The sequence below is a fragment of the Hyperolius riggenbachi genome, chromosome 3, assembly GCF_040937935.1.
Source record: "Hyperolius riggenbachi isolate aHypRig1 chromosome 3, aHypRig1.pri, whole genome shotgun sequence".
In the NCBI taxonomy this organism is placed as follows: Eukaryota; Metazoa; Chordata; class Amphibia; order Anura; family Hyperoliidae; genus Hyperolius; species Hyperolius riggenbachi.
Window position 1 is genome coordinate 25647627 of NC_090648.1, and position 11524 is coordinate 25659150.

Here is an 11524-nt window from a genome sequence, read left to right on the forward strand (position 1 = left end):
CAAAGTCCGGTGCGCACAAAATGTCGCATAGAGTTTAATGGCATTGCGCACGTTTAAACTTTTGCGCACGTAGAAGTTTACGCGCATACAACTTTACTTTGCGCACGACTTTATTTTATCACACCTAAACTGGGTTTAGGAGTTATAATGGGCTTTTCACCAGCGTGCTAACAGTTAGCACGGCTTTGTTAATCAAGCCCAATGCCTCCAAGATAAATTAAACAGGAAGTGTAGGCCAAAGCCCTTATTCTGGTGGAGGGCTGATTTCACTTTACTGCTGGGAAGCTCACTTGCTCACTAAGTGGCTTTGTAACATGTGGCATAGGCGTTAATAACAGGTGTTAGAACACAGGCACAAAAGAGGAGGAAATACTTTAAGCAGCAGGTAAGGACTTAAAAATAAATAAATAAATAAAACATTTTCTTCATCTAATATTGTGTTTTTTTGTATTGGTTAGAATGTGCTAGGCACGTTGTGGTGTAGTCTTTAAGTTCTACTTTTCTCTCTCTTACTTCACTCACTCTCCCTCTCCTCCACCCCAGCTTCACTCACACTGCCTCTCCTCCACCCCAGCTTCACTCACACTGCCTCTCCTCCACCTCAGCTTCACTCCCTCTCCCTCTCCTCCACCCCAGCTTCACTCACACTGCCTCTCCTCCACCCCAGCTTCACTCCCTATTCCTCTCCTCCACCCCAGCTTCACTCACTCTCCCACTCCTCCACCCCAGCTTCACTCACACTGCCTCTCCTCCACCCCAGCTTCACTCCCTCTCCCTCTCCTCCACCCCAGCTTCACTCACTCTCCCTCTCCTCCACCCCAGCTTCACTCACTCTCCCTCTCCTCTAGTGTTGGGCGAACACCTGGATGTTCGGGTTCGGGAAAGTTCGCCGAACATGGCCGCAATGTTCGGCATGTTCGGGCCGAACCCCGAACTCCCCGAACATCTCGCTTTTGGGGGCCCTATGGGGTCGCAGGCATAAGGGGGGAGCATGCCCCGATCGCGGGGGGGGGGGGCGGAAATTCCCCCCACCCCCTCCGCTAGCGCTCCCCCCTCTGCCCGCTTCCCCATACAAAAGTTTCAGGAAGTACCGGTCCGGTGGTAGTGGGTGGCTGGCAGTGGGCGGCACTGTGAAGTGAGTGACTGAGGAGGAGGAGTCCGGAGAGTGACGCGTTGAGGGAGGCCGGGCAGCGGGCGGTTCAGCAGTAGTACGGTATAGTGTTGGGCGAACAGTGTTCACCACTGTTCGGGTTCTGCAGAACATCACCCTGTTCGGGTGATGTTCGGGTTCGGCCGAACACCTGATGGTGTTCGGACAAACTGTTCGGCCATATGGCCGAACTAAGAGCGCATGGCCGAACGTTACCCGAACGTTCGGCTAGCGCTGTGATTGGCCGAACGGGTCACGTGTAGTGTTGGGCGAACATCTAGATGTTCGGGTTCGGGCCGAACATGGCCGAACTCCGAACATAATAGAAGTCAATGGGGACCCGAACTTTCGTGCTTTGTAAAGCCTCCTTATATGCTACATACCCCAAATTTACAGGGTATGTGCACCTTGGGAGTGGGTACAAGAGGAAAAAAAAATTTAGCAAAAAGAGCTTATAGTTTTTGAGAAAATCGATTTTAAAGTTTCAAAGGGAAAACTGTCTTTTAAATGCGGGAAATGTCTGTTTTCTTTGCACAGGTAACATGCTTTTTGTCGGCATGCAGTCATAAATGTAATACATATAAGAGGTTCCAGGAAAAGGGACCGGTAACGCTAACCCAGCAGCAGCACACGTGATGGAACAGGAGGAGGGTAGCGCAGGAGGAGAAGGCCACGCTTTGAGACACAACAACCCAGGCCTTGCATGAGGACAAGAAGCGTGCGGATAGCAATTTGCATTTTGTCGCCATGCAGTCATAAATGTAATACAGATGAGAGGTTCAATAAACAGGGACCGGAAACGCTAACCCATCACAGATGTTCATTGTTCATGTTACTTGGTTGGGGTCCGGGAGTGTTGCGTAGTCGTTTCCAATCCAGGATTGATTCATTTTAATTTGAGTCAGACGGTCTGCATTTTCTGTGGAGAGGCGGATACGCCGCCGATCTGTGACGATGCCTCCGGCAGCACTGAAACAGCGTTCCGACATAACGCTGGCTGCCGGGCAAGCCAGCACCTCTATTGCGTACATTGCCAGTTTGTGCCAGGTGTCTAGCTTCGATACCCAATAGTTGAAGGGTGCAGATGGATTGTTCAACACAGCTACGCCATCTGACATGTAGTCCTTGACCATCTTCTCCAGGCGATCGGTGTTGGAGGTGGATCTGCACGCTTGCTGTTCTGTGTGCTGCTGCATGGGTGTCAGAAAATGTTCCCACTCCAAGGACACTGCCGATACCATTCCCTTTTGGGCACTAGCTGCGGCTTGTGTTGTTTGCTGCCCTCCTGGTCGTCCTGGGTTTGCGGAAGTCAGTCTGTCGGCGTACAACTGGCTAGAGGAGGGGGAGGATGTCAATCTCCTCTCTAAAGTCTCCACAAGGGCCTGCTGGTATTCTTCCATTTTGACCTGTCTGGCTCTTTCTTCAAGCAGTTTTGGAACATTGTGTTTGTACCGTGGATCCAGAAGGGTATAAACCCAGTAATTGGTGTTGTCCAGAATGCGCACAATGCGTGGGTCGCGTTCAATGCAGTCCTAGGCCGAAGAGGTCATAGCCTAGGGTCACAAAACCTGTTTATTTGGGCAATTTCAATGGTGGTGAGTCTGACGTACATAAATCGCAGCAATGGCCGTTAGCAACGTCTGAATCTCACGAAATGTCTCATGCAGGTAGAAGACATATTGTTAGACTTGGGCTCCAAAGATGGGTTCCCTACATCTCTGCAAACCAGAGTTACAGGGCTCCAAATTTGGTAAAATCCCCCATAGGCTTTCATTGGGCCTCCTATTTACAGTTCCAAAATCTCACATCTTTTCAAAGGGCAATTACTCAGCAGTGGCAAATTTTCTAGCATTGTAGGGACCCTTAGGGGGAACATTACTGGTGAGTTTCGGGCCCCTAGGCCAAAGAGGTCATAGCCTAGGGTCACAAAAACCTGTTTATTTGGGCTATTTCAATGGTAGTGATGGTGACGTACATAAATCGCAGCAATGGCCGTTAGCAAAGTCTGAATCTCACGAAATGTCTCATGCAGGTAGAAGACATATTGTTAGACTTGGATTCCAAAGATGGGGTCCCTACATCTCTGCAAACCAGAGTTACAGGGGTCCAAAATTGGTAAAATCCCCCATAGGATTTCATTGCCTCGCTATTTCACTTTCCAAAATCTCAAATCTTTTCAAAGGGCAATGGCTCAGCAGTGGCAAATTTTCTAGCATTGTAGGGACCCTTAGGGGGAACATGACTGGTGAGTTCCGGGCCCCTAGGCCGAAGAGGTCATAGCCTAGGGTCACAAAAACCTGTTTATTTGGGCTATTTCAATGGTAGTGATGGTGGCTTACATAAATCTCAGCCATGGCCGTTAGCAACGTCTGAATCTCACGAAATGTCTCATGCAGATAGAAGACATATTGTTAGACTTGGATTCCAAAGATGGGGTCCCTACATCTCTGCAAACAAGAGTTACAGGGGTCCAAAATTGGTAAAATCCCCCATAGGCTTTCATTGGGCCTCCTATTTACCGTTCCAAAATCTCACACCATTTCAAAGGGCAATGGCTCAGCAGTGGCAAAACTCACCAGTCATGATCCCCCTAAGGGTCCCTACAATGCTAGAAAATTTGGTACTGCTGAGCCATTGCCCTTTGAAAAGATGTGAGATTTTGGAAAGTGAAATAGGGAGGCAATGAAATCCTATGGGGGATTTTACCAATTTTGGACCCCTGTAACTCTGGTTTGCAGAGATGTAGGGAACCTATCTTTGGAATCCAAGTCTAACAATATGTCTTCTACCTGCATGAGACATTTCGTGAGATTCAGACTTTGCTAACGGCCATTGCTGCGATTTATGTACGTCACCATCACTACCATTGAAATAGCCCAAATAAACAGGTTTTTGTGACCCTAGGCTATGACCTCTTCGGCCTAGGGGCCTGAAACTCACCAGTCATGTTCCCCCTAAGGGTCCCTACAATGCTAGAAAATTTGGTACTGCTGAGCCATTGCCCTTTGAAAAGATGTGAGATTTTGGAAAGTGAAATAGAGAGGCAATGAAATCCTATGGGGGATTTTACCAATTTTGGACCCCTGTAACTCTGGTTTGCAGAGATGTAGGGACCCCATCTTTGGAATCCAAGTCTAACAATATGTCTTCTACCTGCATGAGACATTTCGTGAGATTCAGACTTTGCTAACGGCCATTGCTGCGATTTATGTACGTCACCATCACTACCATTGAAATAGCCCAAATAAACAGGTTTTTGTGACCCTAGGCTATGACCTCTTTGGCCTAGGGGCCCGAAACTCACCAGTCATGTTCCCCCTAAGGGTCCCTACAATGCTAGAAAATTTGCCACTGCTGAGTAATTGCCCTTTGAAAAGATGTGAGATTTTGGAACTGTAAATAGGAGGCCCAATGAAAGCCTATGGGGGATTTTACCAAATTTGGAGCCCTGTAACTCTGGTTTGCAGAGATGTAGGGAACCCATCTTTGGAGCCCAAGTCTAACAATATGTCTTCTACCTGCATGAGACATTTCGTGAGATTCAGACGTTGCTAACGGCCATTGCTGCGATTTATGTACGTCAGACTCGCCACCATTGAAATTGCCCAAATAAACAGGTTTTGTGACCCTAGGCTATGACCTCTTCGGCCTAGGACTGCATTGAACGCGACCCACACATTGTGCGCATTCTGGACAACACCAATTACTGGGTTTATACCCTTCTGGATCCACGGTACAAACACAATGTTCCAAAACTGCTTGAAGAAAGAGCCAGACAGGTCAAAATGGAAGAATACCAGCAGGCCCTTGTGGAGACTTTAGAGAGGAGATTGACATCCTCCCCCTCCTCTAGCCAGTTGTACGCCGACAGACTGACTTCCGCAAACCCAGGACGACCAGGAGGGCAGCAAACAACACAAGCCGCAGCTAGTGCCCAAAAGGGAATGGTATCGGCAGTGTCCTTGGAGTGGGAACATTTTCTGACACCCATGCAGCAGCACACAGAACAGCAAGCGTGAAGATCCACCTCCAACACCGATCGCCTGGAGAAGATGGTCAAGGACTACATGTCAGATGGCGTAGCTGTGTTGAACAATCCATCTGCACCCTTCAACTATTGGGTATCGAAGCTAGACACCTGGCACAAACTGGCAATGTACGCAATAGAGGTGCTGGCTTGCCCGGCAGCCAGCGTTATGTCGGAACGCTGTTTCAGTGCTGCCGGAGGCATCGTCACAGATCGGCGGCGTATCCGCCTCTCCACAGAAAATGCAGACCGTCTGACTCAAATTAAAATGAATCAATCCTGGATTGGAAACGACTACGCAACACTCCCGGACCCCAACCAAGTAACATGAACAATGAACATCTGTGATGGGTTAGCGTTTCCGGTCCCTGTTTATTGAACCTCTCATCTGTATTACATTTATGACTGCATGGCGACAAAATGCAAATTGCTATCCGCACGCTTCTTGTCCTCATGCAAGGCCTGGGTTGTTGTGTCTCAAAGCGTGGCCTTCTCCTCCTGCGCCACCCTCCTCCTGTTCCATCACGTGTGCTGCTGCTGGGTTAGCGTTACCGGTCCCTTTTCCTGGAACCTCTTATATGTATTACATTTATGACTGCATGCCGACAAAAAGCATGTTACCTGTGCAAAGAAAACAGACATTTCCCGCATTTAAAAGACAGTTTTCCGTTTGAAACTTTAAAATCGATTTTCTCAAAAACTATAAGCTCTTTTTGCTAAATATTTTTCCTCTTGTACCCACTCCCAAGGTGCACATACCCTGTAAATTTGGGGTATGTAGCCTGTAAGGAGGCTTTACAAAGCACAAAAGTTCGGGTCCCCATTGACTTCCATTATGTTCGGAGTTCGGGTCGAACACCCGAACATCGCGGCCATGTTCGGCCTGTTCGGCCCGAACCCGAACATCTAGATGTTCGCCCAACACTAGTACGGTACTGCTGAACCCTGTTCGGCGGCCAATTAGTAGTTCGGGGCGAACCCGAACTTAAAAGGCCGAACACCATCAGGTGTTCGGCCGAACTCGAACATCACCCGAACAGGGTGATGTTCTGCAGAACCCGAACAGTGGCGAACACTGTTCGCCCAACACTACTCTCCTCCACCCCAGCTTCACTCCCTCTCCTCCACCCCAGCTTCACTCCCTCTCCCTCTCCTCCACCCCTGCTTCACTCACTATCCCTCTCCTCCACCCCAGCTTCACTCCCTCTCCCTCTCCTCCACTCCAACTCCACTCACTCTCCCTCTCCTCCACCCCAGCTTCACTCACTCTCCCTCTCCTCCACCCCAGCTTCACTCACGCTCCCTCTCCTCCACCCCAGCTTCACTCCCTCTCCCTCTCCTCCACCCATGCTTCACTCCCTCTTCCTCTCCTCCACCCCAGCTTCACTCACTCTCCCTCTCCTCCACCCCAGCTTCACTCCCTCTCCCTCTCCTCCACCCCAGCTTCACTCCCTCTCCCTCTCCTCCACCCCTGCTTCACTCACTATCCCTCTCCTCCACCCCAGCTTCACTCCCTCTCCCTCTCCTCCACTCCAGCTCCACTCACTCTCCCTCTCCTCCACCCCAGCTTCACTCACTCTCCCTCTCCTCCACCCCAGCTTCACTCACGCTCCCTCTCCTCCACCCCAGCTTCACTCCCTCTTCCTCTCCTCCACCCCTGCTTCACTCCCTCTTCCTCTCCTCCACCCCAGCTTCACTCACTCTCCCTCTCCTCCACCCCAGATTCACACATGCTCCCTCTCCTCCACCCCTGCTTCACTCACTATCCCTCTCCTCCACCCCAGCTTCACTCCCTCTCCTCCACCCCAGCTCCACTCACTCTCCCTCTCCTCCACCCCAGCTTCACTCACTCTCCCTCTCCTCCACCCCAGCTTCGCTCACGCTCCCTCTCCTCCACCCCTGCTTCACTCACTATCCCTCTCCTCCACCCCAGCTCCACTCAGTCTCCCTCTCCTCCACCCCAGCTTCACTCATTCTCCCCCTTCATCTTTTACCATTACTTTAAGTAATTTTTATCCCCACACAATTGTCATCATGTTGGACAATGCAATACAGTGTACATCCTGCAACATGTATGCATGCCTTGATCAGCAGATTGAGGGCGTTTACTGTTGTCCTGGGTGTGTGCATGTTGCTCAATTAGAGGCTGAAGTCAGAGAGCTAAATGAGCATCTCACAACACTGAGACACATACACAACTTCTAGAAGAGCTTGGATCTCACGATCCAGATGCTGGATGGAACTGTTGAAGATGAGGTGGGTGGAGTACAGTTGGAGCAAGAAGCAGAGGTAGCCGCTAGTTGGGTCACAGTTAGAAGGGGTAGGGGTAAAAGTGGCAGGGAGGCTAGTCCCGAGTTGTCCCTCCCTAATAAGTATGCTTGTTTGCGTAATATTGGGGAGGATTATTCTGGAGTAGCAACGCTGCAGCAGGATGTGTCCCTTAGCAACCAAGGGGCAGACTGCTGCAAGGAGAAAAGGAGTAGGAGTGCAGCTAAGGCTAGACAGGTACTGGTGGAAGGGGATTCAATTATTAGTCACACAGATGGGGTAATCTGTCGAAGAAACTGTGAATGTCGTCAGGGGCGTCGCTAGCCCTGTTTTGGGGGGGGCACGTGCCCCCAATCTGTCCTGGGGTGCCACGGATCTCCGCCCGGCCGCCCCCTCTGTCAGACTCAGCGGCTCCATCCAGCCGCCGCGTCACTGACAGTCTCAGACCTCAGGATCAGGCGGCGAGCCGGCGACCAATCGTGCGGGCGCTAGGACCCAGCGCCTGCACTGATATGCGGAAGTGACATAACTTCCGCATATAGAGCAGGTGCGTCCAGCGCCCGCTCGTACAACTGGTCGGGTCGCCGCTGATCTTGAGGTCTGCTGAGAGGTAGGGGGGGGAGCGGCAGCGGCGGCGGCTGGAGGGGGGGGGCTCCCTGTCACTCACTCACTCACTCCCTCCCTAAAGGGCCTCCCTGTCACTCACTCACTCACTCCCTAAAGGGCCTCCCTGTCACGCACTCACTCCCTAAAGGGGCTCCCTGGCACGCACTCACTCCCTAAAGGGGCTCCCTGTCACTCACTCACTCCCTAAAGGGGCTCCCTGGCACTCACTCCCTAAAGGGCTCCCTGTCACTCACTCCCTAAAGGGGCTCCCTGTCACTCACTCACTCCCTAAAGGGCCTCCCTGTCACTCACTCACTGCCTAAAGGGACTCCCTGTCACTCACTCACTCAAGGGGCTCCCTGTCACTCACTCAGTCCCTAAAGGGGCTCCCTGGCACTCACTTCCTAAAGGGGCTCCCTGTCACTCACTCACTCCCTAAAGGGCCTCCCTGTCACTCACTCACTCCCTAAAGGGCCTCCCTGTCACTCACTCACTCCCTAAAGGGGCTCCCTGGCACTCACTTACTGCCTAAAGGGGCTCCCTGGCACTCACTCACTGCCTAAAGGGGCTCCCTGGTACTCACTGCCTAAAGGGGCTCCCTGGCACTCACTCACTGCCTAAAGGGGCTCCCTGGCACTCACTCACTGCCTAAAGCAGCTCACTGGCACTCACTCACTGCCTAAAGGGCCTCCCTGGCACTCATCCACTGCCTAAAGGGCCTCCCTGGCACTCACTCACTGCCTAAAGGGCATCCCTGGCACTCACTCACTGCCTAAAGGGCCTCCCTGGCACTCACTCACTGCCTAAAGGGCCTCCCTGTCACTCACTCACTGCCTAAAGGGGCTCCCTGGCACTCACTCACTGCCTAAAGGGCCTCCCTGTCACTCACTCACTGCCTAAAGGGCCTCCCTGTCACTCACTCACTCCCTAAAGAGGCTCCCTGGCACTCACTCACTGCCTAAAGGGGCTCCCTGTCACTCACTCACTGCCTAAAGGGCCTCCCTGGCACTCACTCACTGCCTAAAGGGCCTCCCTGGCACTCACTCACTGCCTAAAGGGCCTCCCTGTCACTCACTCACTGCCTAAAGGGGCTCCCTGTCACTCACTCACTGCCTAAAGGGGCTCCCTGTCACTCACTCACTGCCTAAAGGGGCTCCCTGGCGCTCACTCACTACCTAAAGGGGCTCCCTGGCACTCACTATCGGGGTCCCTGTCACTCACTACCTAACTGGAGGCGCCTGTCACTCACTAGCTACCTGGGGGTCCCTGTCACTCACTACCTAACTTGGGGGGCTACCATATTAAGGGGGCATTCTGCCTATTTATGTGAAATGCTGTCTATTTATGTGCCTCATGACTGCTGAATTTGTCTTGTTGGGAGCCTTATGATTTGTTGGGGGCCTCAAGATTGCTGAATTTGTCTTGTTGGGGGCCTCATGATTTGTTGGAGGCCTCATGATTGCTGAATTTGTCTTGTTGGGGGCCTCATGATTTGTTGGGGGCCTCATGATTGCTGAATATGTCTTGTTGGGGGCCTCATGATTTGTTGGGGGCCTCATGATTGCTGAATTTGTCTTGTTGGGGGCCTCATGATTTGTTGGGGGCCTCATGATTGCTGAATATGTCTTGTTGGGAGTCACATGATTGCTAACTGCGAGACTATGGGAAAAGCTGAATCCTTATCATATGAGACAATAACATTAAACCTACTTTTTTAGTGTTTTAAAACAGAAAATAAAACTGTGAGGTTCTAAAAAATTGAATACATTTTTCAGGAGTAGGATGGTTGAAATTGTTTATCTTCACAGTTTATTTTCAACTTGGATTTTCCATAATGTTCATGTATGAGTTAAAACGTTTGTACAGTGTTTAGTTTAAATTGCTGTTGCCACTTTGCGGTAGATAAGTGACTTTTGGGTTGCAGTTTGGGCACTCGGCCTCCAAAATGTTCGCCACCACTGTCCTAATCTGATGTCCCACCATTGCTAGGTTCATGTAAATTTGTCTCCACCCGTTACCACACCTATATTCTGGTCCATGGCCCAACCATTTTTTGGTGTGGCGCGTTAAGCACGCCGCACAACATGATCCTCATATTTTTGGCACGCTAGCTGCAGTGTGCTGAATTCTGCTGCCTACAGTATGTACAGTATACGCTGTTCTCTAGTGTCTGCACTGTGTGCTGATTTACCTACAGTGTGTACAGTGTAAGGTGTTACTCTGTGCCTTTGATTGTAAACCAGCTGTATTGTATGCTGATCCCTGCTACTTTCAGTATGTACAGTATTAGCTGTAAAGCCTGGTACACACATACAATTTTGATTAGCCAATTTTAGCTCTGTTCATAAAATTCATTGTCTGTTGGCCCACTTACTGCACGGGGGTGGGAAAATTGGGGGTCAGTGATTGACCAATCAAAATTGTATGTGCGTATACATCTTTGATTTATGCCTATACTGATTGTAAATTATCTAAATAAAGGACAGGGGGCTCTGTCCAATATTTCGATGGGCAGGCCCGTTATCCGTGGCTTACACCGCTGCTAAGTTCATGTACATTTGGACCCACCCATGGCCACGCCCACTCACCGCATGGCCACGCCCATTTTTGCCTCCCCGTCTGGTGCCCACAGGTGCCCCCGATCTCCAGGGACCCTAGAAACGCCCCTGAATGTCGTACAGTCTGTTGTCTCCCAGGTGCTCAGGTTTGGCACGTAGCAGAAAGAATTGACAGATTATTGGGTGGGGCTGGGGAAGACCCAGCTGTCATGGTACACATTGGCACCAATGACAAAGTTAGTGGGAGATGGAAGGTCCTCAAAAATGATTTTTAGGTACTTGGAGATAAACATAAATCAAGGACCTCCAAGGTGGTGTTTTCTGAAATACTGCCAGTGCCACGTGCTACATCTGAGAGACAGAGGGAGCTTAGGGAGTTAAATAAGTGGCTGAGAAATTGGTGTAGGAAGGAGGGATTTAGGTTCCTGGAGAACTGGGCAGACTTTGTAGTCGGCTACAGGTACAGTTGCATTGGGGGAGAAGATGGCTAAACGGTTGGAGGAGATTTTAAACTAGGATCTGGGTGGAGGCGGGAGGGTAAAGTCTCAATATGTATACAAGATAAGTTAAAAAGACAGTGGGAGCCTAACAATATGGGGGGTGGAGAGGGGGGTGGGGACAGTTGGTAAAACTTCAAGTAGCCCATTTCAGTTAACCAATATTGGAAAATGTGGGGGTAAAAACATAAAGTGCATAATAACCAATGCTCGGAGCCTTGCAAATAAAATGGACGAACTAGAGTCCATTCTGATTGACAAAGGCTATGACATTGTGGTAATAGCCATGACGGAATATCAAATTTAGAGGGATACAATGTGTTTAGGAAGGATAGAAGAGGGAAAAAAGGTGGAGGGGTTTGTCTCTTTGTTAAGAACTCTTTTACAGCTGTCCTAAACGAAGAGATGGATGAAGATT